At 37.1% G+C, this 26544-nt stretch overlaps 1 pseudogene; it reads left to right on the plus strand.

Annotated features, from left to right (window-relative positions):
- The first annotated feature begins 23860 nt into the window (after window positions 1–23860).
- LOC138158952 (transforming protein RhoA pseudogene) lies at window positions 23861–25572 on the plus strand (annotated as a pseudogene).
- The last annotated feature ends 972 nt before the right edge of the window (window positions 25573–26544 follow it).

Consider the following 26544-nt stretch of genomic DNA (forward strand, 5'->3'; position numbering starts at 1 on the left):
AGTGCCTCTGGGATGGCAGCCCATGTTCTCACGTTTCTTTGAGGTTCTCAGTAAGGTAGCTCCCATTTGAATCTTATTTCTACTCTTTTGAGGCTTGTGGGCTGAGCTTGACTTAGATTGGACCCTTGGTAATTTAGGAATGAAATGAGACACTCGTGGGTCATTCCAAGCAGTTAGTAAAAGGAGATTTACATAACCATAGGATAAAAAAGATATTCAGCAAGGATACATCACTCAGCTCTAGCAGATGTGGTCATCCCTTGTCTCTACTCCTTCCACATAATATGTTCATGGGTCTGATTATGATGAATGGCATTAGACTTGGAACAAATGGCAGGTCTGAAGAGCCCTGATTCCATGTGATTGAACCAGGTGACCAGAAAGCCATATCGAAAAGGCCTGAGGCCACCAAGAAGCTGTGTCAATTCAGACTTGTTTTAAACTTTAGCCTCCTGGGCCAATCAAGTCTTGATGACAACTTTCTTGTCTTTTAGGAAAAGAACTAATTCATATATTGTGTATCTACTCTGTTCTGCTGATCTATTTTCAAACCACTACCAAGTTATTTTACTTATTACTGCTTTGTAGTAGTAGTACTACTGCTTTGAAATCTGGTATTACTAGGCCCTCTTTATTCACATTCCTTTTTCATTATTTCTCTTGAGGTTTTTGACCTTTTTTTTTCAGTTCCAAATGAATTTTTAATTTTTTTTCTAATCCTATAAAGTCATCTTTTGGTAGTTTTATTGATATGCCATTGAATAAGTAAATTAATTTAAATTATATTGTCTTTTTTATTATATTGGTTTGTCTTACCCATGAGAGCAATTCTTTTTTGAGTTATTTAGGCCAGTATTCCTATAAACATTTGTTTATAGTTGTACTTATATAGTTCTTGTGCATATATCTTGGAAGATAGACTCTCAAGTATTTTATACATTATAAAGTCATTTTAAGTGAAATTTATCTATCTCTTCATCCTGGGCTTATATCATTGATTTGGGTGGATAAGTTTTATAACCTGCAAGTTTTTTGAATTTGTTAATTGTTTAGACTCTTTTTTTTAGTTAATTCTTTAGGGTTCTTTAAGAACATCATCACGTTATCTTCTTTACCTGTGGTTATTCTCTCAATTTCTTTTTCATCTTATGGCTATAGCCAGCATTTCTGCATTTATATCAAATAAAACTGGTGACAATGGACATTCTTGTTTAACCCTTAATTTACTAGAAAGAATTCTAATTTCTCTCTATTATAAACAATGGTAACTTTTGGTATATTAGTTATCACTTAAAGGAAAAGTCTATTAATTCCTATGTTTTCTAGTTGTTTTACAAAAATGGGTGAATGAGTTGTGGGATACAAATGTGATAGAGTACTATAGTGTTATGATAAATAAGGAAATAGTTAATTTTAAAAAGACATGGAAATCTTATTTGAACTTATTAGAACAAAGTAAACAAAAACAGAACAATTTATATCGTAACATTTGATGTTATAAAACACACAATTTTGAGAACTTTTATAAACTAATGAAGAATGAAATGAGCAGAACCAGGAGAATCATATATTTAATAATGACAACACTGTAAAAACAAACAACATCAAAAGCTGTAAGAATCCATGATTCCAGAGAATTGATGAAGAAACAATGAGACGTACATATTTTTTTATATAGCCACTACTGAGAGAATTTGTTTTGCTTGATAATGCATGCATATTTTTTACAAGAAATGTATTTTTCTTTTCTTTTCCAATAGGGTGGGAGGTGAGAGGGAAAAAATAGATTTCAGTTCATTAAAAAAAATAGATATGGGGGAGGTTGGAATATTACATGTACTTTTAGGTGAGGTCACTATTATTAGTTTTACTTTAATTACTCTACTTTTTTACAAGAGACTTCTCCCCAAATGGGAGCAACATGTAAATGTTAGTAAAGTGAAATCAAGACATATGAATAAAATAAAATTTTAAAAAAGGACTAGTTAGACCTCATGGTTAAGGATGGGATGGTAGTAAACTAGAGAGATAGGATCCTGGCATAAGGGTGGAAGCTTGTTTCTCTTTTTAGTCCAGATTTTGGTCGATTATCCATGGCTTGGTCCCATCTAATTTAAGGAGTTCTTCCCCTACTCCCCATCCCTCCTATGCTCCTATCTAAGTCCATGCAGATACATCCTTATATAGAACTTTTAAATCAGAATATTAGAAATCAATAAAAGCTAATAATATCAGTGTACCTTCCAGAGTCCTAAGTTCATGTGATCAGCCCATCAGCGATAGGCAGGCCAAGACCCATTAGGTTCAGTCTCTCCTTCCCTATACCTCACAGCTCTGTGAGAAGTTTCTAAGGACATTTGTCCAGCGATTTTTCTTCCTGCAGAAAACTCCCTCCTGTATCACTGTCTATACTGCTCTCTGTTAGGATTCCCACAGATGCAATGCAGGACAATCCAAGCACTCAGTTTGTCTCTCCCAAGGGTGGCACAGGTAAAGCAGATTTGTGTCCAGAGTTGGCTTTGCTCTCAGACTTCTGGTCTCTTTGGTGTGTACTTTTAATTCTGTCTATCCCTTTCATAGTAACCAAGTCTGATGGGTAGAATTCCTCCCATGAGACACAAACTGCCTGGGTCACACAGTCTAGCCCAGGAAGAGGGAGAGGGAGGATGGTAGGCTCTGTCAGCTGGGTACCATCTGCTCTCCTTTCCATCCTCCTGTTCAAAGTTAGTACTTTCTAAATGCCTCATCCCACCTTCTTCTGTCAACACAAAGTTTGTATGCTCTTTGACTTTGTGTTATGACTCTTATGACTTTGACTTATGTATGCTCCAGACCTGAAGATGTATGTGGCGATATTATACATGTGTTGGAGAGTCAAAGGAGGCATGAAAGTTATCAAGCAGTGAGGCAATAGAGGCCTAGGTCAGTTTAATATCAATGAGAATAAGGAGGGAAGGGCAAAGACAAGAAACTTTTTAAAAGAAAAAGTTATAGGACTAAAAGTGTGGATATAATGGAAGGAGATGAGAGAAGAGCCAAAGATAATTCTAAGATTCCTACATTACTGTTCTACCTTTGTCATTTGCTATCTGTATGGTCCTGGCAAAGTTCTTTAAATTCAGTCTCAATTTGCTTATCTGTAAAGTGAAAAAATTGAACTAGATTAAGAGTTCTTAACCCTTTTTTGAATCCATGGACTGCCTTGCCAATCTAGTGAAGTCTGTGGACCCCTTCTCAGGGCACTTTTTAAAAATGAATGAAATAAAGTACACAGGATTACAAAGGAAATCAATTTCTTAAATGTAGTTATCAGGATATGGTTTAAAAAAAAAAAACAGTTCATAGACTGGAGATTTAGAAGCCTCGATGATCTGGGGCAGCTAGGTGGCACAGTGAGTAGAGCACTGGCCCTGGAATCAGGAGGACCTGAGTTCAGATGCAGCCTCAGACACCTAACACACACACACACACACACACACACACACACACACACACAAACTTGGCCCTGTGACCTTGGGCAAGTTACTTAACCCCAATTGCCCTCCAAAAAGCAAAAAAAAAGCACCTTGATGATCTCCACAAAACTAGAGGGAACTTCAAAATTCATCTAGTCCCAAATCCTCATTTTACAGATCTCAAGGAAAATGTGAGTGACCTGCCCAGAGTCACATAAGTAACAGGATTCAGAGGAGTAAGTTGAAGCTAAGTCATTTATTTATTACAGAGTCAATATTCTTTCCACACGAGCATGCTATCTGTCCATAAGATGAAAAGGATGGTAGTACAAAGGATAGAAATGAAATAGTTGGGAAGGGGATTCCATTTGGAGCAGAACAGGAAGATGATCATTTAGTTTCAGATATGTTGAATTTGAGATGATGGCAGGGAAGCCAAGCAGAATGATTTATGTTACTACTTGGAGAGTTCAGGGGCAGAAGTTCTTTGTATGTAGGAGATATTTTTGTGGCATTCATAATTCAAGATTGTCACTAAGCTCGATACTATGAGTTTTCATTATATGTTTCAGTTCATAAATATATAAATTATTATAATATGGATATATACATATAATATATAAACTGAGTTTTCAATGTATATTTATTTTACATTTTCAGTTTGTATTTATATTATACAAATGTACCATAAACACAAAGAAAGAAAGAGATTCCATTCTTTTTAGCACGATGAGATTTCAGAGAGGGTTTCTGTCTGAGTATTAACTCAACTTAAAGTGCCATCTTTTTTCCCCTAGTTTGAAATCTTAATATCATAACTGTAAATTCCTATGGTGGGGGGCAGGGAAGGAAGAGACAGAAAGGGATAGGGAAAAGAAGAAGGAGAGGCAGAGGGAAGAAATGAGAGGGAGGGGAAAGATAGAAAAGGAAGGGGTCAGGTGTGGAAAGAGGGGAGATAACAGAACACTAAAGCATTAGAATTAGAAAAGGTATTCCAATCTTGGGGCGGGGGTAGGGGAAAGATGGGGAGAAAATTTAGAACTCAAAATCTTGTGGCAATGCATGTTGAAAACTAAAAATAAATAAATTCTGGAAAAGTTTTTTTAAAGTGCCATCTCTGGGGGGGGGTGAGGGAAAAAAAGAAATTTACATGATAATTTTGTAATGTATTTTAAATTTGTTATATAATGAATGGAATAGCAAATTGTGCATAGTGGATTTGCAGTTTTGTGTACTATCATCTTTTTTATTGTACTATATTATGGAAATACTTGTTCTGTTCCATAAATTAAAAATAAAATAAATGACCCCTGTAATGGTAAGGGGATTTGAACATCTTCCCTGCCCTTTGATGATGTTGGAGCCCGACAAGAGAAGCTTACTTAGTGGGTCAGGAAGGTTGTGATGTCCTCTGACCCTGAAGAAGGCTATATAAACTCTGAGGTGAGGTTTTGCTTTGGGACTCACTTATGGGAAGAGTTGTGTGATTTTGTCAGACTCTGGGTAGCCATTGAGCCCCCGGCTTTGAAAACCCAGATATTGGCACTTCTTTCTCTGGTAACTAACTATGTAGGTATATGATGGTCAGACAGCTAGAAGCCCTGTCTCTTGGTCTGTTAAATTGTGTTATTTTCTCTATATTTTTTGTCTGCTTATAATTTGTTTGTATTTTCTCTGAAGTTCAGGGTGCTGACTTTTTCTCCTAAACTAGGCAAATGATATATATATATATATATTTGATTAAAGTAATATTGTTAACCCTTTTAGAGTTGTTTTCCTTTAGAAATGCAGATCAAAAACCTGTGCTAGCAGCCATTCTGCATATGCTAGGGTGCTTGCTGTTACACCCCCCCCCCCAAAAAAAAAGGCATTCCATACGACTATATGAATGCCAAAAACAACGAAGCCTTGCAGAAGCACCTACTTTGGACAGTCCTCTCAATAAGAATCTTGGTCATGTTGTATAAATAAAATGTCCAGTAACTGTGTATTTGTTCTTTATCATACAATCACAGAATATTAAGAGTTGAAATGGACCTCAGAAGACCTGTAGTCTAACCTGTCATTGAATTAAAATCTGCTCTCCAACATACTTGATCAATTGGTGATTAGTCTTTGCTTGAAGATTCTCCATTGAGGGTGGATTCACTACTCCGTTTTACTTTTAGATGCTTCTAATTGCATCAAACCTAGAATTGCCTCTTTGCAAGGTCCACCCATGCTCTTTAGTTCTGCTTTCTCAGGTCAGGCAGAACAAATCTAATCCCTCTTTACCTTGAAGTACTTGAAGATGGGAATAATATTAATAATCGCCAACATTTATATAGCACCTATAGTGTGTTATCACTGCTAAGAACTTTACAAATATGATCTCATTTGATCATCACAATAACCCTGGGAGGTAAGGGCTATTATTATCCCCCCCTCCAAGTACTTCAAGCACTGTCACATGGTTTGCTAACAAGGATCAAATCAAATGAGATAAGGCATGCAAACTTAAAGGTGCCATATAAATGTCAGTTTTTATTACTTTTATTATTGCTCTCAAAATCATCCCAAACTATGCTTTCTCCTTTATCTCGAACTCTAAAATTTCCTCTCTGACCATAACATTTCATCTCTTTCTTTCTCTCAAGCCTCTAAAACCCTTCTAAACATCAGTCCTCTCAGACTCAAAGCCTCTGCTAAATCCCTAAAATTTGTCTTCAACCTGCACCCTTCCTTGTTCTCCTGATCCTCTATACTCTAGTCTTATTTCCTTCCTTCCCAGCCTCAAAAAATCACAAGTGTATACTATTCTCTACCTTTAAACCTTTTGTCCCAGTGTCCTTTCCTTGTTGCTAATATTTGTTGTTAAACACTAGCCTGGAGATGCCTCCACCATTCCATTCCACTCCCAAGCTGTGGAATGCTGCTAGAAATAGTCAAACTGGCTACACTGCACACCCATGTCATCTTATCTCAGCTGGGCCCTCCCCTGGCGTACATGAGTCCTTTTATTCTTCTCTTATGGAATGTTCCCATCCTCCCTGTTTCAGTGAGAAGCTACAATGAAACAGTGGGAATGGAGGTGACTACGCTCCAAGGCAGCTTAGAAGTCATGTTAGCCAATTAAGTCAGTGTGAAGGGAAGCTTTTATTGGGGTCACATAGGTAAGGAAGGTCCACAGAGTGATAAAAATAGGGAGTAGGGATTGGATTTGCAATTTCATTGGCATAGGGAAATGTGAGGTGAACAAACTCCACCTACCAATGCAGGTTGTCACCTTCACTGAAACTTACAGTTTTAGAGAGTTACTTGCAGCACTGAGAGGTTAAGTGACTTGTTCAATGTCACATAGTATGTGTCACAGGTGGGACCTTAACCTGGGTCTCTTAAACCCAGGGCATCACAGTTGGAAAGGAAACTGAGGATCTGGGATGTCAGTATCTGACTGGAATCAGGAAACAATCATTGGCTCAGGGTTTGATGTATCATTTTGTTGATTGTCCAGACTTAACATGATAGAGGAAATTTTAATAATGCAAACTAAACTCAAAAATGTATTGAGTGTACGTTTGCAACTTTTCCTAATAATTTCTCAAAGTTCCCAACTCAATCTGGGATGAATTGGATACCATTGTTGGATGAGTAGCACCACCACCACCATCAATTCACTCATCATCATTATTATTCATTTAATCCTTAGTGTCTCAGGTCACAAGGTTTTAGTTATCATCTCTGTGTCAATGACTTACAGATCTATATCCAGTCCCAGTCTCTCCCCAGAGCTTCAGTCTTGGATCACAAGTCAAATTAATGTCACAGACATTTCAAACTCATCATGTCCAAAACTGATCTTGTCTTTTCCTCCAAACCCACCCCTCTATGAAATTTTCTGTTCTTCTTGAAGGCACCAACATTCTTCCACTCTCCCAGATTCATTACCTCATTCTCTACATGGATTCCTTACTGTCCCACACCATACATATCCCAAACAGTTGCCACATTTTGCCATCTCTACTTCACCAAACCCTCACATCCACCCCCTTTTTCCCACTCACACAGCTGCCATCTTGGTTCAGGCCTTTATCATCTCTCTCTTAGATTATTACAATAGCCTAATTGGTCACTGTGTCTCAAGACTTTCACCCTTACAGTTAATCCTTCATACTGTTTCCAAAGTATTTTCTTTAACATAGATCTTACTACGTTACTCCTCTATTAAATCAACTCAAGTGAATATATAGATCATATAGTTTTGGGCAAGAAACAGCAGATCTTAGAGACATGGATGATGTTCTCATTCTTCCTAAAACCCCTACATTAGGGGTTTCAGAAAAGGGCAGATCTAGGAAGTAAACAGCTGGTTACTGGTCTCTGAGGATGGATTTCAACTTGTTGATTTAACTTAAAATACCTGAATTATGAACTTTTTGCCAGTGCTGGTAGAAATAAATTCGTCTAGTGTCTTGGGCAAAGGGACAAGGGACAAGAAAATGTAACAAAGGAGGTATTGAGTTTAAAATGTCAAGTAAGGTGAAGGACCCCTGCTAAGTCACAGTATATAAAATACAATATGGGAGGGAGACTAGAGAGGGCAGTTATGCTTAGGAGACAATAAGCAAGAAAAAAATCAACAAATCTTTGGCCTCAGACAACTACATAGAAAATGAAAGTAACAGACGTAGGAAACTAGAGGTCTTAGCACAAGTAAATTTATCTTCACAGGTATAAAGGAGGTTAGGTGTGTTGGCACTGCATATACTAAAGACCACCTGACATCCCAGCAGCCATAGATCAGTACATGTGCCATATCCCCTTCTTGGTTTGTCATGTTGATGATACCTTGAGAACATGCATAACTGACCTCCTTTCCAATGGGTATCCTATTAAGCACCTGAGAAACAACAAAATGCTAACCAGTTCACTCATGAACCTGATAGATAGCCAGCTAACAAGCTGCTTCAATCAGTAGCCTGGGAGCTCTGGAAATAGCTTATTTCTCTCTCTCTCTTTTTTTTTTTTGGAGGGGGAAAGGCAAGATAATTGGGGTCATGTGACTTGCCTAAGGTCACACAGCCAGTTAAGTTTCAAGTGTCTGAGGCCAAATTTGAACTCAGGTCCTCCTGACCCAGGGACGGTGCTGTATTCACTGAGCTACCTAGCTACCCCAGGAAATAGCTTTCATCTCAAAGAAGCCAAATCATTTCTACTGTAATAGAAAATTTATCGTATTTACTTTTGTAATTTTCTCCATTTCCTTGAATCTGCTTTAGAATTGAAATTGCTGCAAAGGAGAGGATAGAGTGGTGATGGGGAAACCATGAGGCAATATGGCATAAAGATTTTGGCAATATGGCATATTCATTATATAATCACTTAATGTTATAAATATTAAGTATAAAGAGACACGAATCCAACACTGTAATCACAGAGTATAGGGTTTGTTGTTGCACCATCAACAGCTGCAGTCTTCTTTGGAAACAAGCCTTCAAAAACTGACTAAAGGATGTGGGAAGGGGAAGTCACAAACAGTGACTGGTCAGTTTTCCACTTGTTATCAATAAACATAACTTACTAACTCTTTGACCACTCTTACCAAGCCTTCAGATCTGCAGCTGTTGAAAACCATAAGCAACCAGTCAGTTCTTACTTGGGGTTAAACAACAATAACAAATTTTCCCTCAAAAGATGCAAGCAATTAAATATGGGAATGACAACTTAGCATGCTTGATACACATCATTCATGACCTATATTTTCTCTAGCTCAGCTCAAAACTTCAAAACAGGAAGGCCAAAATTCCAGATTGGAGCCACATCCTGAATCACTTTCCTTAAACAAGTTCCATCAGGTTTGTTTTGGGTGGTCAGTTGAAAAGGAAATTCAAAACCCCAAGAGTGTGACTAAATATCCTGGGTTTTAAGGGGGATATTTTAAATCTTTTTTCTTTTATTCTTTTTCTCTCTGATTTTTTTATTTTGGCCTTCAAAGTTGCTGAACGCACATTTGATGCCTATATATACGGTTTCAAGAAACCCAGGTTGGAAAGTGAATAAGAAAGCAGTTGAAGGGGTGAAAACATTCTCTCCAAATAGATCAGCAATGTACAACACCATGGTTATGAGTCATATTAGATGGCTGGACTCATGGAAGAACCCAAATCAGAATCTTAAGGCATTTTCTCAGTGCATCCTGGGAAGTAGAGCATTCCTTATTAAATGTTTTAATTAAATGGGTATTTTAAACTGTTTAGAAGCAGTTGGTCATAGCAGAAAGTCCACTGGAACTACAGTGAGAAAACAGATTTGAGCCTGACTCTCCTGAATTGGACAAATCACCCAACTGAGTACTGTTTCCTGAACTGTGAAATGGGAGTGAGAACTCTTGCATGACCTGCCTCACCAAGTTATTGTGTCAGAAAGAATTTTGTGAATTCAGACAAAGTAACAAATCACTGGAGGGGAATTAGATTTTTAGAGGCTACCATTATGCTGTTTCATTCCATTTCCTACATCCACTACAGAGAGATCTGACAAGGGATCAACTTCACCAGTCTAAACCGCACTTTGAAGCTGTTAAATCTGGAAAGTGTCTTTACCTATTATATACCCCCCTAATAGACCTTCAATTCACCTCCCATCATTCTAATTCCTTAACTCTTGGTATCTATGTGCATACTCCTAGTTACAGTACTAATAGCTAACATTTGTATATTGCTTTAAAGTTTGCAAAATCCTTTGCATATACTATTGCATTTTATATTAACAACAAACCTGTGAAGCAGATGGTATTTTTATCCCTGTTTTATGGATGGGGAAAGTGAGTTTGATAGAGGTCACACAGCCTTCAAATGTCTGAGGCAGGATATGAACTCAGGTCTTCCTGACTCCCAAGTTGCCCCCTATCCACTATACTGCCTAGCTGCCTCCAGTCTTTCTTTCATTGCACTGGGAAGTCACAGAAGTTTGTTTTGTGGGTTTTTTTTTTTTTTGAGATTAGCAAAATGATGTGGGGGCACCTAGGTGATACAGTGGATAGAGTGCTGGGTCTGGAGTCAGGAAGATTGATTTTCTAGTTTAAATCTGGCCTCAGACACCTACTAGCAGTATGACTCTGGGTATCACTTAACCATATTTGCCTCAGTTTCCTCATCTGTAAAATGATCTAGAAAAGGAAATGGCAAACCACTCCAGTATCTTTACCAAGAAAACCCCAAATGGGGTCACAGGGAGTCAGACACAACTGAAATGACTGAACAGCAACAATAAAAAAAATGTAAACAAGCATACACTGGCCTCAACCTGTCTTATTTATTTTTCCAAGTGGTTTCTCAGAAAAAAGCATAGTTTCTGGATGGAAGGGAGGGGAAAAGCAATTTGCAGTTTACAGTTTTTAATAAGATCAATTTTTCATCTCTCTCTCTCTCTCTCTCTCTCTCTCTCTCTCTCTCTCTCTCTCTTTCCCTCGCTTTCTCCTTCCTCTTCCTCTCTTTGCCACTACACCATGTTGCCTTTCCTATTTTCTTTGTGTGTGTGTGTGTGTGTGTGTGTGTAGGCTTTTGCAATTCTTGTTAGGTTAATGCTTAAGCATTTGATATATTTTGTCATTATTGTAAATTATATTCATCTTCATTAAAAAGATGTTAATTTCTACCTTTTATCTAAACCCTCCTTTGTCTTAAAATTTTTTCAATTCCCTACAAATCATGGATTACCAACTTTTATCAGTGATAGTTGATATAAATATTTTCCCTTCCTTACATTTTCTATTATATGTGTGTACATTGTTCATGTAAAAAAAATTAATTTTTTTCTAAATGAAATCGTCCATTGCATTGCATATGGCCTCCTATGCTATTTGTTTGATAAAGAAATCTCTCCCTACCTACTGTTTGAAAAGTATCTTATCTTGTTCTGTAATCTTAGAGGTTGTGAGGATTAGAGAAAATGTTTAGTCTGCCAAGTCTGGTCTTACTGGTCATTTGACCCTAATTCTAAAACAATGTTACCTGTTACATTTAGGTTGCATATCCATTTTGATCATATTGTACATAAGGTGTTGGTCTAACCCCAATTCTGTTAAATTGTTTTCCAGTTTTCCCCAAATTTTTTTGTTGGCTATGGAGAACTTTATCTAGTAATTTATCTCCTAGGATTTATCAAAACCTGGCTTACTACTTTGATTGCTTTTATTTCTTATTTATCAACTTTATTCCACTTTTAAAAACTAAATAATTCTAATGGTTACTATCGATGGGATGCTTGGGGTGTCTATGTTTGTAACATTAGTTTGTAAAATCAATTTGTAAAACCAGTTTGTAAAATCACATTCCCCCCCCCCACCAAGACTCAGAGCATTAACTCTGTCCCTTCCCCCTGCCAGCACTCTGCCCAGCAACAATTCATGAACTATTTATCTCCCCTTAGTATAATGGCCAGCTGCACCTATGAGTCCTTCAATGCACTATCTGTAGGTTAACTCCTCAGCCAATTAGGCACATCCTGAATCCCCATTAGCCTTGGTTCCCAACATCCATCTTGTCAAACATGACACTGATGGGTGGCAGACTAGGCACTTCTCATTCAGCCCTGACTGCTAGCTGACTTAGTGATGTTTCAGGCCTAACACCACACCTTCAGGTAGCCCCCTGCCCTGGGCTATTTCCCAGTGAATTATGGGCAATATACCTGTGCAGTTGATATTAAAAGTGCATGTTCCTTTAAGCACTGACCACTCCTTAACTCCTCCCTAATCCCACCCTTACTCACCTAGTTAGCATAATTGACATCTGATTTACTATTGTAACTCTTTATAAACTATACCTATGACTTCTTTAAGTTTGCAGGTTCCCTAAGAACTCTTGCCTGCTGTAAAGCGTAACGATAAACTTTTACAATCCTGACTTAAAAGATTGCTTGGGTCCTATGAATTCATTCCAGATTGCCAACTCAGGGACTCTGGTCATTGGAGCCCCTGCAACACCTATCACCCCCTCCTCACTATTTTGTAATACAATCTGACGTCTGATCATGCCATGTATACTCCTTTTATCTGTACCGTTTCTCATTATTTTCCTTGAAATTCCAAACCTTTGTCTTTAAATGAGTTTTGTTGTTGATTCACTTAGTTCTATGAAGTATCTGGGATAACTAGGTGACACAATGGAGTCTGGAGTCAGGAAGACTGATTTTCCACTTCAAATCTGGCCTCAGACACCTACTTGCCTCAGTGGTGGACCTGAAGTCAGGAAGACTAATTTTCCTGAATTAAAATCTGGCCTCAGACTAGCTGTGTGACCCTAAACAAGTCACTTAACTTTATGTGTCTCAGTTTCCTCATCTGTGAAATGAGCTGGAGAAGGAAAGAGCAAACTACTCCAGTATCTTTGCCAAGAAAACCCCAAATTGGGTCATGAAGATCTGGACAAGACCGAAAATGACTGAACAACAAAAATAAAGTATTCATTTGATACTATTTATATAGCACTAAATCTTTAAATTAATTTATCTTGTATTGATATTTTTCCCCCTGAAATGCCAATCTACTTCTATTTTCTACTATAGTACAAATTTTCACATTAATAGCTTTTGCTCCATTGATTCTTTAGCTCACTGATTCTCTCTGTTCCCTCAATGTTGCTCAATGTGACATTTATTTCAAAAGAAATTCAGGCAATTAAAAAAAATTGCCTCATCACACGTTGCTGGTCTTGCCTATCCCCAGTCATGTGAAAATAAATATTTGCCTTCTTAGCTTTTCCCCCTCATTTTAAAGTCATTTCACATGTTGAATAATCTGCTCACCTCTGGATTCTTGAAGGAATGACCTGAATTCTTCCCTTTTGCTGAATGTCTAATTATTTTCTTTGATGCCTAGGCTCAGTTTTGCAGCCAACACATTTAGGTTTGCCAACTAATGTTCTTTTATTTTTGGAATATTATATTCTAATTTTCTTTGGTTTCTTATAAACAGGGAGTTACCTTGTTTTAGTTTAACACAAGTTAGTTCTCCTTAGAATGTGAAAGGAATTTGTTGTTTGATGTTGTAATTCTTAACTTTGATTACATTTTGGTGAGTTAAATTTTGGATTTGTTTCTGTTGGTGAGATTTGAGAGTCTTAAATTATTCTTCTTCCTGGTGGGGAATTTATTAATAGTTCTCCATTACTTGTAATGCTACCTCTTAGTTTCAAATAAATGCTTTTTTATCATCTGAAAAAAAATCCTTCCATTTCTAGGCTAAAAATTTTTAGTGTTTTTAGCATAAGTGGGTATTTTATTTTATCAGAGCTCTGTACTGTATATACTGACATGAATTTGTACTTAATGGCTTTTATTAATAATATTATTAATTATACTACTGTTCTCCTAACACAGAACCTGATAAAAAGCTACCTTTCTCTACATGTAGGAAAGCTTTATAAAGCATTGAGATTATTTGTTGTTTGAATATTTGACAGGGTTCACTTGCCAATCTGTTTGGTCCTGATGTATTTTTTAAAAATGGAACTCATCAATGTTGTTTAATTTCTCCTTCTAAAATTAGTTTATTTCAATTGTTTCTTATTTTTAAATTTTGTCCTTTTATTATTTTTCTGCCCTTGACAGATATCAACAAATACTCACATTTCCATATACAAAGAACAGAAAAAGGAATATGTGTGTGTATGTGTGTGTATACACACATATATATGAAACCATGAGCCACTATTATATACAGCTTTTTTAGAAGTATGTATTAAATTTAATAAGGTATTTTCACCATGGCCCTGCATGTCAGGATTGTCCTCTATTCTCTTTTGTGGATTGTTTAAGTGTTTCATTTACACTCCTTTACTTTTTTTTTTTTTTGTTTCACTATTGCTACTCCCTTCTTCCTTCTTATTGCCCCTACCACTTCACCAGTCTAAGAAAAATGAAAGCCATCTTTTTAAGTACAGTCAAAAACACCAAATCCATACATTGGCTTTTTCCAAAAATGTGCATCCCCTGGTCTCTCACTTCTCTGTTAAGAGGGGGAAAACATTCATCATCAATTTCCTGCAGTCATGGTTACCATTGTATCTATCATAGGTCTTAAATCTTTCAAAGTTGCTTTCCTTGACCATGCTCTTTACATTGTATAAACCACATAACTTGCTCTCCTCATCCCACTTCTTCCTACAAGTATTCTCAGGTTTTTCTAGATCGGTCTCTCTTGTCATTTCTTATGGTGCAATAAATTCCATTGCATCCATAGAATTTGTTCAGTCATTGCTTGATGGAAATGAGGGGAATTCACTTTGCTTCTACTTTTTTGTTATAACAAAAAGTGTTGCTATAAATACTTTTTTTTTTCTTATGAGTCTTTTCCTTCTTTCTTTGGGGAATAGGCTTATTAGAGGGATTGGTGGGTCAATGAGTACAGCATTTCTCATTCTATCTGCTGAGGTATTTTGTATTTTCAGTAATACTAATTCATTTCTTTTAGATTCTCTGTTTTGTTGGTATGCAGTCATGTACAGTCTCTAATAGCTTTTTATTTCTTTTGCTTATGTTGTGATCTTCCATTTCTTCATTCCCAATAATTCTATTATAAACTCTCTGAGGGCAGGGACTATTTTGTTTTGTGCTTTGAATATCTATTACCTAGCACAGTGCAAAAAAGGAGGCACTTGAAACTACTTGCTGGATTAAATTTCCTATTTTTGTAATTTGATTTTCATAACTCCTCTTTTTTGACAAAATGTTTTTTGGAGGGGGGAAGGAAAGGCAATTGGGGTTAAGTGACTAGTGTAAGGTCACACAGCTAGTTAAGTATCAAGTGTCTGATGCTGGATTTGAACTCAAGTCCTTCTGACTTCAGGGCCAGTGCTCTGTTCACCACACCGCCTAGCCCTGACAAAATTTTGTCAAAAATTTTTTCAGTGTCCCACTGATGGTATCCCTGCAAGTGTATGGGGTCCCTTGTGCCCTAGTTCCATCTAGTCACTAAAAGTCAGATTAGCTTTTACACAAAAATATTTACTTTAAGAGGAATAATCATAAACATACACATTAATCCTTCTCCCATTTTGGCCCACCTCAGTCTCTGAGGAGGAAAAAGGAATTAGATTCCTTAGTTTAGCTCTGTCCTATGGAGCACAGTTTCAGGTGTCATGGGAGGGAGATTTCAAGTCCAAATACCCCTCAGGTTTGAGTCCCAGACACCCTGCCTTTTCAAGGTCTCCACAACAGACCAGCTGGCTATACCATCCCCCTACAATTCTGACTCCAAGGCCAAACACCCAGTCTTGTGGCATCACCTCTGCTTCCTGAAACTCAGGACAAACAACATGGAAAAGAAACGAAAATCCCCTTGGCCCATTTCTCTGAGCAGTGGTAAAAGAGGAAGAGCAGGGGAAGGAATTCCTTCCTCTCTTATTAGCTCAGTTCATGGCACTCATGCTGAGGGCAAACTGTGATCTTGCCCGTTTGGACACAGCAAAGAAAAGAGATTAGCAGAGATAAAGTAGCTGAAAAAGAGAAGTCGAAAAGAGCAGCAGATAGAAACCAGTCAGGTCAATCATTCCAAGATGCAGGGAAGCAGTCAAGGAGGCTTCCTACCTTCTTTGTGAAGTAGGGAATGCAGAGGACTTCACGTTAGGTAATCTGGACATGCTCCAAAGACCCCACAAGGGTGCCTTCGTGTTAGTACAACTGGGCATGGCCAGACTAGCTTGGGTTACTTGTGTGTGTGTGCATGCTCACATGCATATGCACCTGGAGTCAGGAAGACCTGAATACAAATCCTGCCTCAGACACTAGCTCTGTGATTTGGGCAAGTCACTTGACCTCTCTAAGCTTCAGTTTCCTCATCTGCAAAATCGGGGTAATAACAGCATCTACCCCACAGAGAATCAAATGAGTTATACACACACATACTCACTCACTCACTCTCACTCACTCACTCACTCACTCACTCACTCACTCACTCAGAGTTTTGCAAAACTTAAAGCATTATATAAATGCTAGCTACTCCCATTATCATCATCATCATTATTATTACAATGCAATAAAATCCTATTACATTTGCATACTATAATTTGTTTCAAGGTTAATGGGGGACTAGATTAATGATAAGGATCCAAACCCAAAGGGATTTTTCTAATGGTGCCATTTCAGACATAGTAATAGGAGAGGTCTAGGCCACTAAGAAATATTTTATGGGAGGGTGGCTTTCCCAGCACCCCTCCAATTTTCTCACTAAGGAATTTACTTCATCTAACTGATAGGGTTAGCCAGCCCAAAGGTGAGCATATCCCAGAGATTGACTCCTCTGCTGTGATGTGAGTTAAGAAAATGGAAACAAAATAAGGCTTTCCTATGGTAGAAGGTGGGGCTTTCAGAACAAACAAGGCACAAGTTCCTCTATTTCTTCAAATCTAAGATAGAAGAGATTCAGCAAATAAGATGATTCCTGTGGTTCCTTTCATTCTAATGAGAATCAAAATTGCCTTCTGAAATTATGCAGCCTACGGACAGCTAGGTAGTACAGTGAATAGAGCACCAGCCCTGGACTCAAGAGGACCTGGGTTCAAATCTGGCCTCAGACACTTAACACTTACTAGGCATGTGACCTTGGGCAAGTCACTTAATTCCAATTGCCTTGCCTTCCCCCCTTCCAAAAAAAAAAAAAAGAAATTATGCAGTCTAAATGTCCTAGATTAAAAGTTAGAAGGGGTACCTTGGAGTCTACCTAATCCATTTCTCTCATTATCTAGATGAGGAAATTGGAGCCTTGAGAGGATATGGCTTGCCCAATGTCACAGAATAATAAGTAGCAGGACTAGGACTTGGACCCAGGTCCTCTGACTTCAAATCCAGCATGCTTTTGATTGTATGACACAATTTCCAGAAGCTTCTGTCAAACACTTTTGGAAATATGGCATTGCTGTGTAGAATTCAGGGCTTCTTACACTCACAACCCCGTCAGAGCTTCTGAGTCATGACCCACAGTTTAAGGAGTGCTGGATGACACTCTAACTTCTTTACATAGGATTACATAAACTTGTAATAATATTAATCACCAATTATAAGAAACTTGTTTCACAGTAAATGAAATATTATTTCGTCAGCTATTATATTGTAAATGACAACGAATACTGAATTAAAAGGAAATCTTTATTGACTTTATTTAAATGGGAACATGAATCAGCCCCAGTCTGCTGAAAGGCAACTTCCTTCCGGTAATGCCTGCTGACCAAACTCAAATCTTCACCTCTGTTTCAGACGAGAAAGGTTTGCAGAGATCTCCCTTCCATGGCCCTTTGCAGATTTAACAGGAAGGAAACCAATCAGATCTACCTGACTGAATCACTTATTTCATATTAGGAAATGAGAAACTGGGGGATTGACATGTAGAGAAAGGGTAAGAGCAAGATAATGAGGGAAAGACTGAGATAAGTGAGACAGAGAGCAACAGACAGATGAAACAGAGAGAGGTAGCCAGCTGGAGAGTAGAGACAGAGACAGAGACAGAGAGAGACAGAGAGAAAGGAGAGACAGAGAGAGACACACACAGAGATACAGAGACGAGAGAGAGAGTGAGAGACACACACACAGAGGAGAGACACAGAGAGAGAGAGTCAGTCTTTTGAGGGGAAATCACACTAATGAGTGGCCACATGGCTCATTAATAGAGCTTGATACATCTGAAGTTGATTACTCAGTCCAGGACTAGGCTTTGGGAATTGAACACTGGGGTGCATGAGGAGACTTGTCATGCAATAGCTCCCAGAGCAATAGTTCTGTTTCAGCCTCAATCTTGGCGAGGCATAAAAATTAGGCAATGAGGGACAGCTAGATGGTGCAGTGAATAGAGCACTGGCCCTGGAGTCAGGAGGACCTGAGTTCAAATCCAGCCTTAGACACTTAACACTTACTAGCTGTGTGACCTTAGGCAAGTCACTTAACCACAATTGCCCCTCCAAAAAGCAAAAAAAAAAAAAGAATTAGGCAATGGAATCAAAAGCTACACTAGATGAGGTAGAGAGAGGACTAAGATATAAGAAAAAGGCTACTGAGTCTCTCAAGAAGGACCCTCATAGTCAGAGGATTTCTATGTCCATTTAGGGGAAGTAAATGCCCACTGTAAAAAAAAAAATGCCATTCTTTCTTTTTATGTTTTTGAAAATGTATTTTCTAATGAAAAAAAAAAAACCTATTTTCTCTCCTCCCCAATTCTTTCTTCTCCCCCACAACTAGAAGAAAGGAGAGAAAAACAAATACTTCTTGCACATATGCAAGGTGAAGCAAAACAATTCCTGTATTGGCCATACCTAAAAAAATAATTCTATTGCTTTTCTTTACTGTACCAAGTAACCTAGGGGTTACAAGGAATTAGAGCTTCATCTCATAATGGATCAATATTTTATCTCATTAATATTTCAGTCAAATCGGCACCATGATTATTCCATTCCATCTCTTTTGATTCCACTTAATAAACATTCATTACGAAACCTCTATGTGCCAGGCACAGATACATGAACAGAAAAGAAATAGACTGCCCTCAAGAAGCTTACACTATAGTATGTTATAAAACGTGTACAGGAAAGTAAATGCTAGGTAATTTGAGAAGAGAGAATAATAAGTGAGGGGATGAGGGAAAGCTCTACAAAAGACTGTAGCAGCTGACCTGAGCCTTGAAGACTCAGCTGTGTGAAAGCATGTGAGCAGAATGGGACCTCTGTGAAAGAAAGATAATAGGATGAGGTCAACCTGGTGAGTCTTAGGGAAGATATACTGTGATCTTATACAGCAGGTAGCTGTGCATTAGGAGTACTGGATGGGCAGAAAGGCAATCTAGGTCCTAAGTGTGACCAATGTGTAACCTTGGGTAAACAATTTCCCTTCTCTGAATTTGTTACTCTAACTGTCAAAAGGGATTGTGGACTAGATAACAAGGATGTTGTGAAACTCAAAGGTGACGTACAGGACTTTGCAAAACTTAAAGCACTACTATGTCAATGCCAGTTATTTTTTATTAAAGATTCTGAGAGGGGGATCTGAGGAAGGAGTGCATTGTAGCTTGAGCAAAGGCATGTAGTTAAGAGATGACATTTTTCATCTGAAGAACAGGTAAGCCACTTTGGCTGGAATGTAGCATGTACACTGTAAAATAAGGCTATCAAGGTAGTTTGCATCCCAATTTGGGGAGGGTCTTCAATGCTAGGAGTCTAGAGGCAGTTAGGTGGTACAGTGGATATTCAGGAAAACTCATCTTTCTGGAGTTCAAATCTGACCTCAGACACTAGTTGCGTGACCCTGGGCAAGTCATTTAACTCTCTCAGTTTCCTCATCTATAAAATGAGCTAGAGAAGGGAATGGCAAATCCCTCCATTATCTTTGCCAAGAAAATGCCAAATGGAGGTCACAAAGAGATGGACGTGACTAAAACGAATAAACAATGAACAAGCAGGACTCTAGACCTTTCTTTCCATTACTCAGAATTTCCCTTTGAATTTCTTTTTATCTGTCCCTGTACTCCCTGCATCTGCCTTCTTAAACCAGTTTTTTGTTAGTGAATTCCTTTCCCAACCTTTCTTAATTCTAATTCCCTTTGCTGATCACATCAGATTTATTCTGCACATAGCTTATTTGTGCATACTTATTTGCTTTTTGTTTTCCCATTAGATTGTGAGCTTCTAGACAGCAGGAACTGTTGTTCAGGGGCCTGCCTCATAATAGGCACTTGATAAATGTTTATTAACTGAGTACATTAGTGACGTCAAGAGGATGGAGGAGGGTGAAGAATAAGAGTGGAGGAAACCAAGCAGATAGGGACTTCGAAGAAAAACGTAGTGACCAGATGCTTACACATGTGGAAATGGAGAGATGGGAAATGGGAATGTTAAGCTTCATTCATCCATTCCCAATCCATAGGTTAAGTATAATGCCCTATTTATAACAGAATTCAAGGCTATTTATCATTGTTAATTCATTTCTTACAATGAGTCAGCATGACGGGGGAAACCCAAGTAGAGAAGTCATATGTCTCAGTCATGAGTCCAACTAACCCAAGGCAGAATTAATCCAACCTAGAGATTGAATGAGTTCCTTTTATATGGTCTGGGAAATTGCTAGAAGGGTGACAGGTATTAAGATAACCAAGTTTCTTCCACAATTCCTGGCATATTGTTTTTATTTTAGTCATTCAATCATGTCCAGTTTTTCATGAACCATGAACACTAGGCCCTTATGTCCTCTGACTCTCAAAGTCTGTCCAAGTACATGTTCATTGTTTCCATGACATTATCAATCTCATTCTCTGTCATCCTCTTTTCCTTTTGCCTCCAGTCTTTTCCAACATCATGGTCTTTTCCAATGAGTCCCCAGTTTCTCATTATGTAGCCACAGTAGCTAAGCTTTGGCTTCAGTATTTGGACTTGAAATGAATAGTCTGAATTTATTTCTTTAAATATTGACTAGTTTTCTCTCCTTGCTGTCCAAATGACTCCCAAAACTCCTTGCAAGAACCACAACTTGTGGGGCAGCTAGGTGGCTCTGTGAGTAGAGATCCTTCAGGAGGACCTGAGTTCAAATACGGCCACAGACACTTGACATACTTACTAGCTGTGTGACCTTGGGCAAGTCACTTAACCCCAATTGTCTTGCCTTCTCCCCTCCAAAAGAATGGCACTTTGAAAGTGTTGATTCTATAACATTCAGCTTTCCTTATAGTCCAACTGTCACTATCATACAATAATACCGCAAAAAAACACAGCTTTGATTTTATAGACCTTTGTCAGCAAGGCCATGTTTCTGTTTTTAGTATTCTATCCAGATTTTCCATAGCTTTCCTTCCAAAGAGCAAGCATCTTTTTAATTTCATGGCTGCAGTTGCTGTCTGCAATGATTTTTGAGCCCAAATATGTAAAATTTGACACTGTTTCCATTTTTTCTCCTATTTGCCAGGAAGTGATGGGACTAGTTGCCAAGATCTTAAATCCTTTTTTAAGCTACAAGCCAGCTTTTACACTTTCCTCTTTTACTCTCATCAAGAGGCTTCTTAATTCTTCTTTGCTTTCTTCCATCAGAGTGATATTATCTGCATATTTGTTGATATTTCTCCCAACTTTAATTCCAGCCAAAATATGGCATTTTGCCTGATGTACTCTGCATATAAGTTAAATAAATAAAGTGACAAGACTTGTCCTATTCCTTTTCCAGTATTAAGTCAATCAATTGTCCTATGTTCCATTCTTTTTTTTCAGTCAGTATTTTTTTTTCATTTTTCAAATACTTTATTAACTTCTGATTTACATCATTCATTTCCTCCAGATTTTGAGTTACAAATTCCTATGTTCCATTCTACCTGTTGCTTTTTGACCTGTCTACGGGTTCCTCAGGATTCAAGTAAGATGATCTGGTACTCTCATCTTTTTGAGGACTTGTCACATTTTACTGTGATCCACACAGTCAAAGGCTTCAGTGTAATCAATGAAGCAGGAATAGATATTTTCTGGAACTCCCTTGGTTCTCCAAAATCCAGGGAATCTTGGCAATTTTGTCTCTAGTTCTAATGCCTCTTTGAAAACCAGTTTGTTCTTCTGGTAATTCTCAGTTCATATATTGCCAAAACCTAGCTAGAAGGATCTTTTTTTATTTTATTTTAATTAATTAATTTACTTTTAATTTTAAATTTAATTTAATTAATTAAATTTAATTTCAACATTCAATTCCATAAGATTTTGGATTCCAAATTTTTTCTCCATCTCTCCCTCCCCCCCCGCCAAGACAGATAGAGGCTCTATATATACATTCATATAGAACCTATTTTCACATTAGTCATGTTGTAAAGAAGAGTTAGAACCAATGGAACTGCGGGAAAGAAGAAACAAAACAAAAGGAAAAAAGAGAGAGAGAAAATAATATGCTTCAATCTGCATTCAGACTTCATAGGTCTTTTTCTGTATGTGGACATCATTTTCCATCACGAGTCCTTTGGAGTTGTCTTATATCCTTGCATTGCTACATTGTACATTGTGGCTGTTACTGTGTACAATGTTCTCCTGGTTCTACTCACTTCACTCAGTATCAGTTCATTCAAGTCTTTCTAGGTTTTTCTGAAGTCTTCCTGCTCATCATTTCTTATAGCACAATAGTTTTCCATTATATTTATTTACCACAACTTGTTCAGTCATTCCCCAATTGATGGGAAATCCCTTAACTTCCAATTGTTGGCCACCACAAAAAGAGCTACTATAAATATTTTTTTTGCACATGTGGGTACTTTTCCCATTTGTATGGTCTCTCTGGGATACAGATCTAGAAGTGGTATTGCTGGGTTAAAGGGTATGCACAGTTTTATAGCCTTTTGGCAAAATTCTAAATTGCTCTTCAGAATGGTTGGATCAGTTCACAAGTCCATCAACAATGTATTAGTATTCCAATTTTCCCATATCTTCTACAGTATTTATAATTTTTCTACTTTGTCATGTTAGCCAATCTGATATGTATGATGTGGTACATCAGAGCTATTTTGTTTTGCATTTCTCTAATCAATAGTGATTTAGAGTATTTTTTTCATATGACTGTAGATATCTTTAATTTCTTCCTCTGAAAACTGCCTCTTCATATCTTTTGACCTTTTATCAATTGGGGAATGACTTGTATTCTTGTAAAATTGACTCAGTTCTCTATATATTTTAGAAATGGGGCCTTTATCAGAGACCCTAGTTATAAAAATGCTTTCCCAGTTTTCTGTTTCCCTTCTAATCTTGGTTACATTGGCTTTATTTGTGCAAAATCTTTTCAATTTAATGTAATCAAAATCATCCATTTTGCATTACCCAATGTTCCCTATCTCTTGTTTAGTCATGAATTCTTCCCTTCTTCAGAGATCTGGCAGGTAAACTATTCCTTGCTCTCCCAGTTTGCTTATAATATCAGCCTTTATATCCACATCATGTGCCCATTTTGACTTTATCTTGGGATAGGTTGAAAAATGTTGGTCTATGCCTAGTTTCTGCCATACTCTTTTCCAGTTTCCCAAGCAGTTTTTGTCAAATAGTGAGTTCTTATCCCAGAAGCTGGAGTCTTTGGTTTATCAAACAATAGATTACTATAGTTATTGACTACTGTGTCTTGTGTACCCAACTCATTCCACTGATTTACCACACTATTTCTTAGCCAGTAGTAGATAGTTTTGATGATTGCTGCTTTATAATAAAATTTAAGGGTATGACTAGACCAACTTCCCTAGACTTTTTTGTCATTAATTTCCTTGATATTCTAGACTTTTTGTTCTTTCAGATGAATTTTGTTATTGCTTTTTCTAACTCTATAAAATAATTTTTGGGTAGATTGGTATGACACTGAATAAGTAAATTAATTTAGGTAAATTGTCATTTTATGATATTAGCTCAGTCTACCCATGAGCAGCTGGTGTTTTTCCAGTTATTTAGATCTGGCTTTATTTATGTGAATAGTATTTTGTAATTGTATTCATATAGTTCCTTGGTTTGTTTTGGCAGGTAGACTCCCAAATATTTTATAATGTCTACAGCAACTTTAAATGGAATCTCTTTTTCTATCTCTTGTTCTTGGACTTTCTTAGTAACACACAGAAATACTGATGATTTATGTGGACTTATTTTATATCCTGCAACTTTGCTAAAGCTGTTTTTTCAAGTGGATTTTTACTTGATTCTCTAGGATTCTCTAAGTATATCATTATATCATCTGCAAAGAGTGATAGCTTTTTTTTCTTCTTTGCCTAGTCTAATTCCTTCAATTTGTTTTTCTTCTCTTATTGCTAAAGCTAATGTTTCTAGTACCATATTGAATAACAGCAGTGACAATGGCCATCCTTGTTTCACTCTCAGTCTCATTGGAAATGCTTCTACCTTATACCCATTACACAAAATGCTTGCTAAAGGTTTTAGGTAGATGCTACTTACCATTTTAAGGAACATTCCATTTATTCCTATGCTCTCTAGTGTTTTCAATAAGAATAAATGTTGCATTTTGTCAAAAGCTTTTTTCCCATTAGTTTTGTTGTTGATGTGGTCAATTTATGTTGACAGTTTTCCTAATATTGAACCAGTCATGAATTACTAGTCAAGCCCGATCATACCTGATAATAGTGTATTATTCTTGTGATAAGGCACTGTGATCTTTTTGCCAATGTTTTATTTTAAAATTTTGCATCTATATTCATTAGGGAAATTGGTCTATAATTTTTTTTCTCTGTTTTGACTCTTACCAGTTTAGGTATTGGTATCATATTTGTTTCATAAAAAGAATTTGGTAGGACTCCACCTATTTTCCCAAATAATCTACATAGCATTGGAATTAATGTTTAAAGTTTTCATCCAGGCAGAGGGACTCAAGAACCACCTGAGCTATGGCTGCCATCCCAAAAAAGTTGGTTATAGTTGATGATGGTGCATGTGGGAAGACATGCTTGCTGATTGTATTTAGCAAAGACCAATTCCCTGAAGTTTATGTGTCCAAAGTGTTTGAAAATTATATAGCAGATACTTAAGTGGATGGAAAACAGCCCTGATAGTTTAGAAAACATCCCAGAGAAGTGGACCCCAGAGGTGAAGCATTTCTGTCACAATGTGCCCATTATCCTGGTTGAGAACAAGAAGGATCTTCAAAATGATGAGCACATGAGAAGAGAGCTGGCCAACATGAAGCAGGAGCCAGTGAAACCTGAAGAAGGCAGAGATATGGCAAATCATATTGGTGCATTTGCTTATATGGAGTATTCAGCAAAGACCAAAGACGGTGTGAGGAAGGTTTTTGAAATGGTCACAAGAGCAGCTTTACAAGCCAGATGTGGAAAGAAAAAAGCCAGGTACCCTGTCTTGTAAACACAGTGGAAAGCCAAACCCACACTCAGTTAATTTTTGAAGTGCTGTTTATTAATCTTAGTGTATAATTACTGGCCTTTTTCATTTATCTATAATTTACTTTAAGAGATTTACAAATCAGAAATCATCTTGCTACCAGTATTTAGAAGTCAACCATGATTGTTTAATGACAGTCTGTGTCCAACACATCTGTGCACACCAGGGTCCTTATGACATTACTCTTAATAACCTTCTTCATTCTCCCAACTAGCACATCTGGCACTAATTCAAGGGAATTCTTAACTTCTTTCTTCTTTCTAAATTTTTTATCCAATTTGCTTGTAAAACCATCTGGCCTTGGAGATTTTTTCCTAGGTAGTTTGTTAATGGGTTGTTCAATTTCTTTTTCTGAAATGGGGTTATTTAAGTACTTTATTTCCTCTTCTGTAAATCTGGGCAATTTATATTTTTGTAAATATTCATCCATTTCACTAAGATTGTCAAATTTATTGGCATACATGTACAAAATAATTCCTAATTTAGTTTCCTGTTCATTGGTGGTGAATGCACTCTTTCCATTTTTGATACTGGTAAATTTGGTTTTCTTCTTTCTTTTTTTTTATCAAATTAGCCAAAGGCTTATCTATTTTAATGGTTCTTTCTTAAAACCAGCTCTTAATTACATTTATTAGTTTAATAGTTTTCTTAATTTTAATTTATTAATATCTCCTTAATTTTCAGTGTTTCTAATTTGGTATTTAATTGGGGGGTTTAATTTGTTCTTTTTCTAGCTCTTTTAGTTGCATGCTCAATTCATTGATCTCATCTTTCTCTATTTTATTCATGTAAGCATTCAGAGATATAAAATTTTCCCTTGAAACTGTTTTGGCTGCATAAGTTTTGGCATGTTGTCTCATTATTGTCATTTTCTTGGATGAAGTTATGGGTTGTTTCTATGATTTGTTGTTTGACCCACTCATTCTTTATAATTAGATTATTTAGTTTCCAATTAATTTTTAGCCTATATTTCCATGACCCTTTATTACATATAATTGTAATTGCATCATAATCTGAAAAGGATGCATTTAGTACTTCTGACTTTCTGTATTAGATTGTGAGGCTTTTATTCCCCAGTACATGATCAATTTTTGTGTAGATGCCATGAAGCACTGAGAAAAATGTATATTCCTTTCTATCCCCATTCATTTTTCTCTAGAGGTCTACTACATCTAACTTTTCTAAAATTATATTTACCTCCTTAACTTCTTTCTTGTTTATTTTGAGGT

This window comes from Petaurus breviceps, unplaced genomic scaffold (genome assembly GCF_028583685.1).
Source record: "Petaurus breviceps papuanus isolate PSGF00001 unplaced genomic scaffold, PetGlider_PUasm1.0 175, whole genome shotgun sequence".
Lineage (NCBI taxonomy): Eukaryota > Metazoa > Chordata > Mammalia > Diprotodontia > Petauridae > Petaurus > Petaurus breviceps.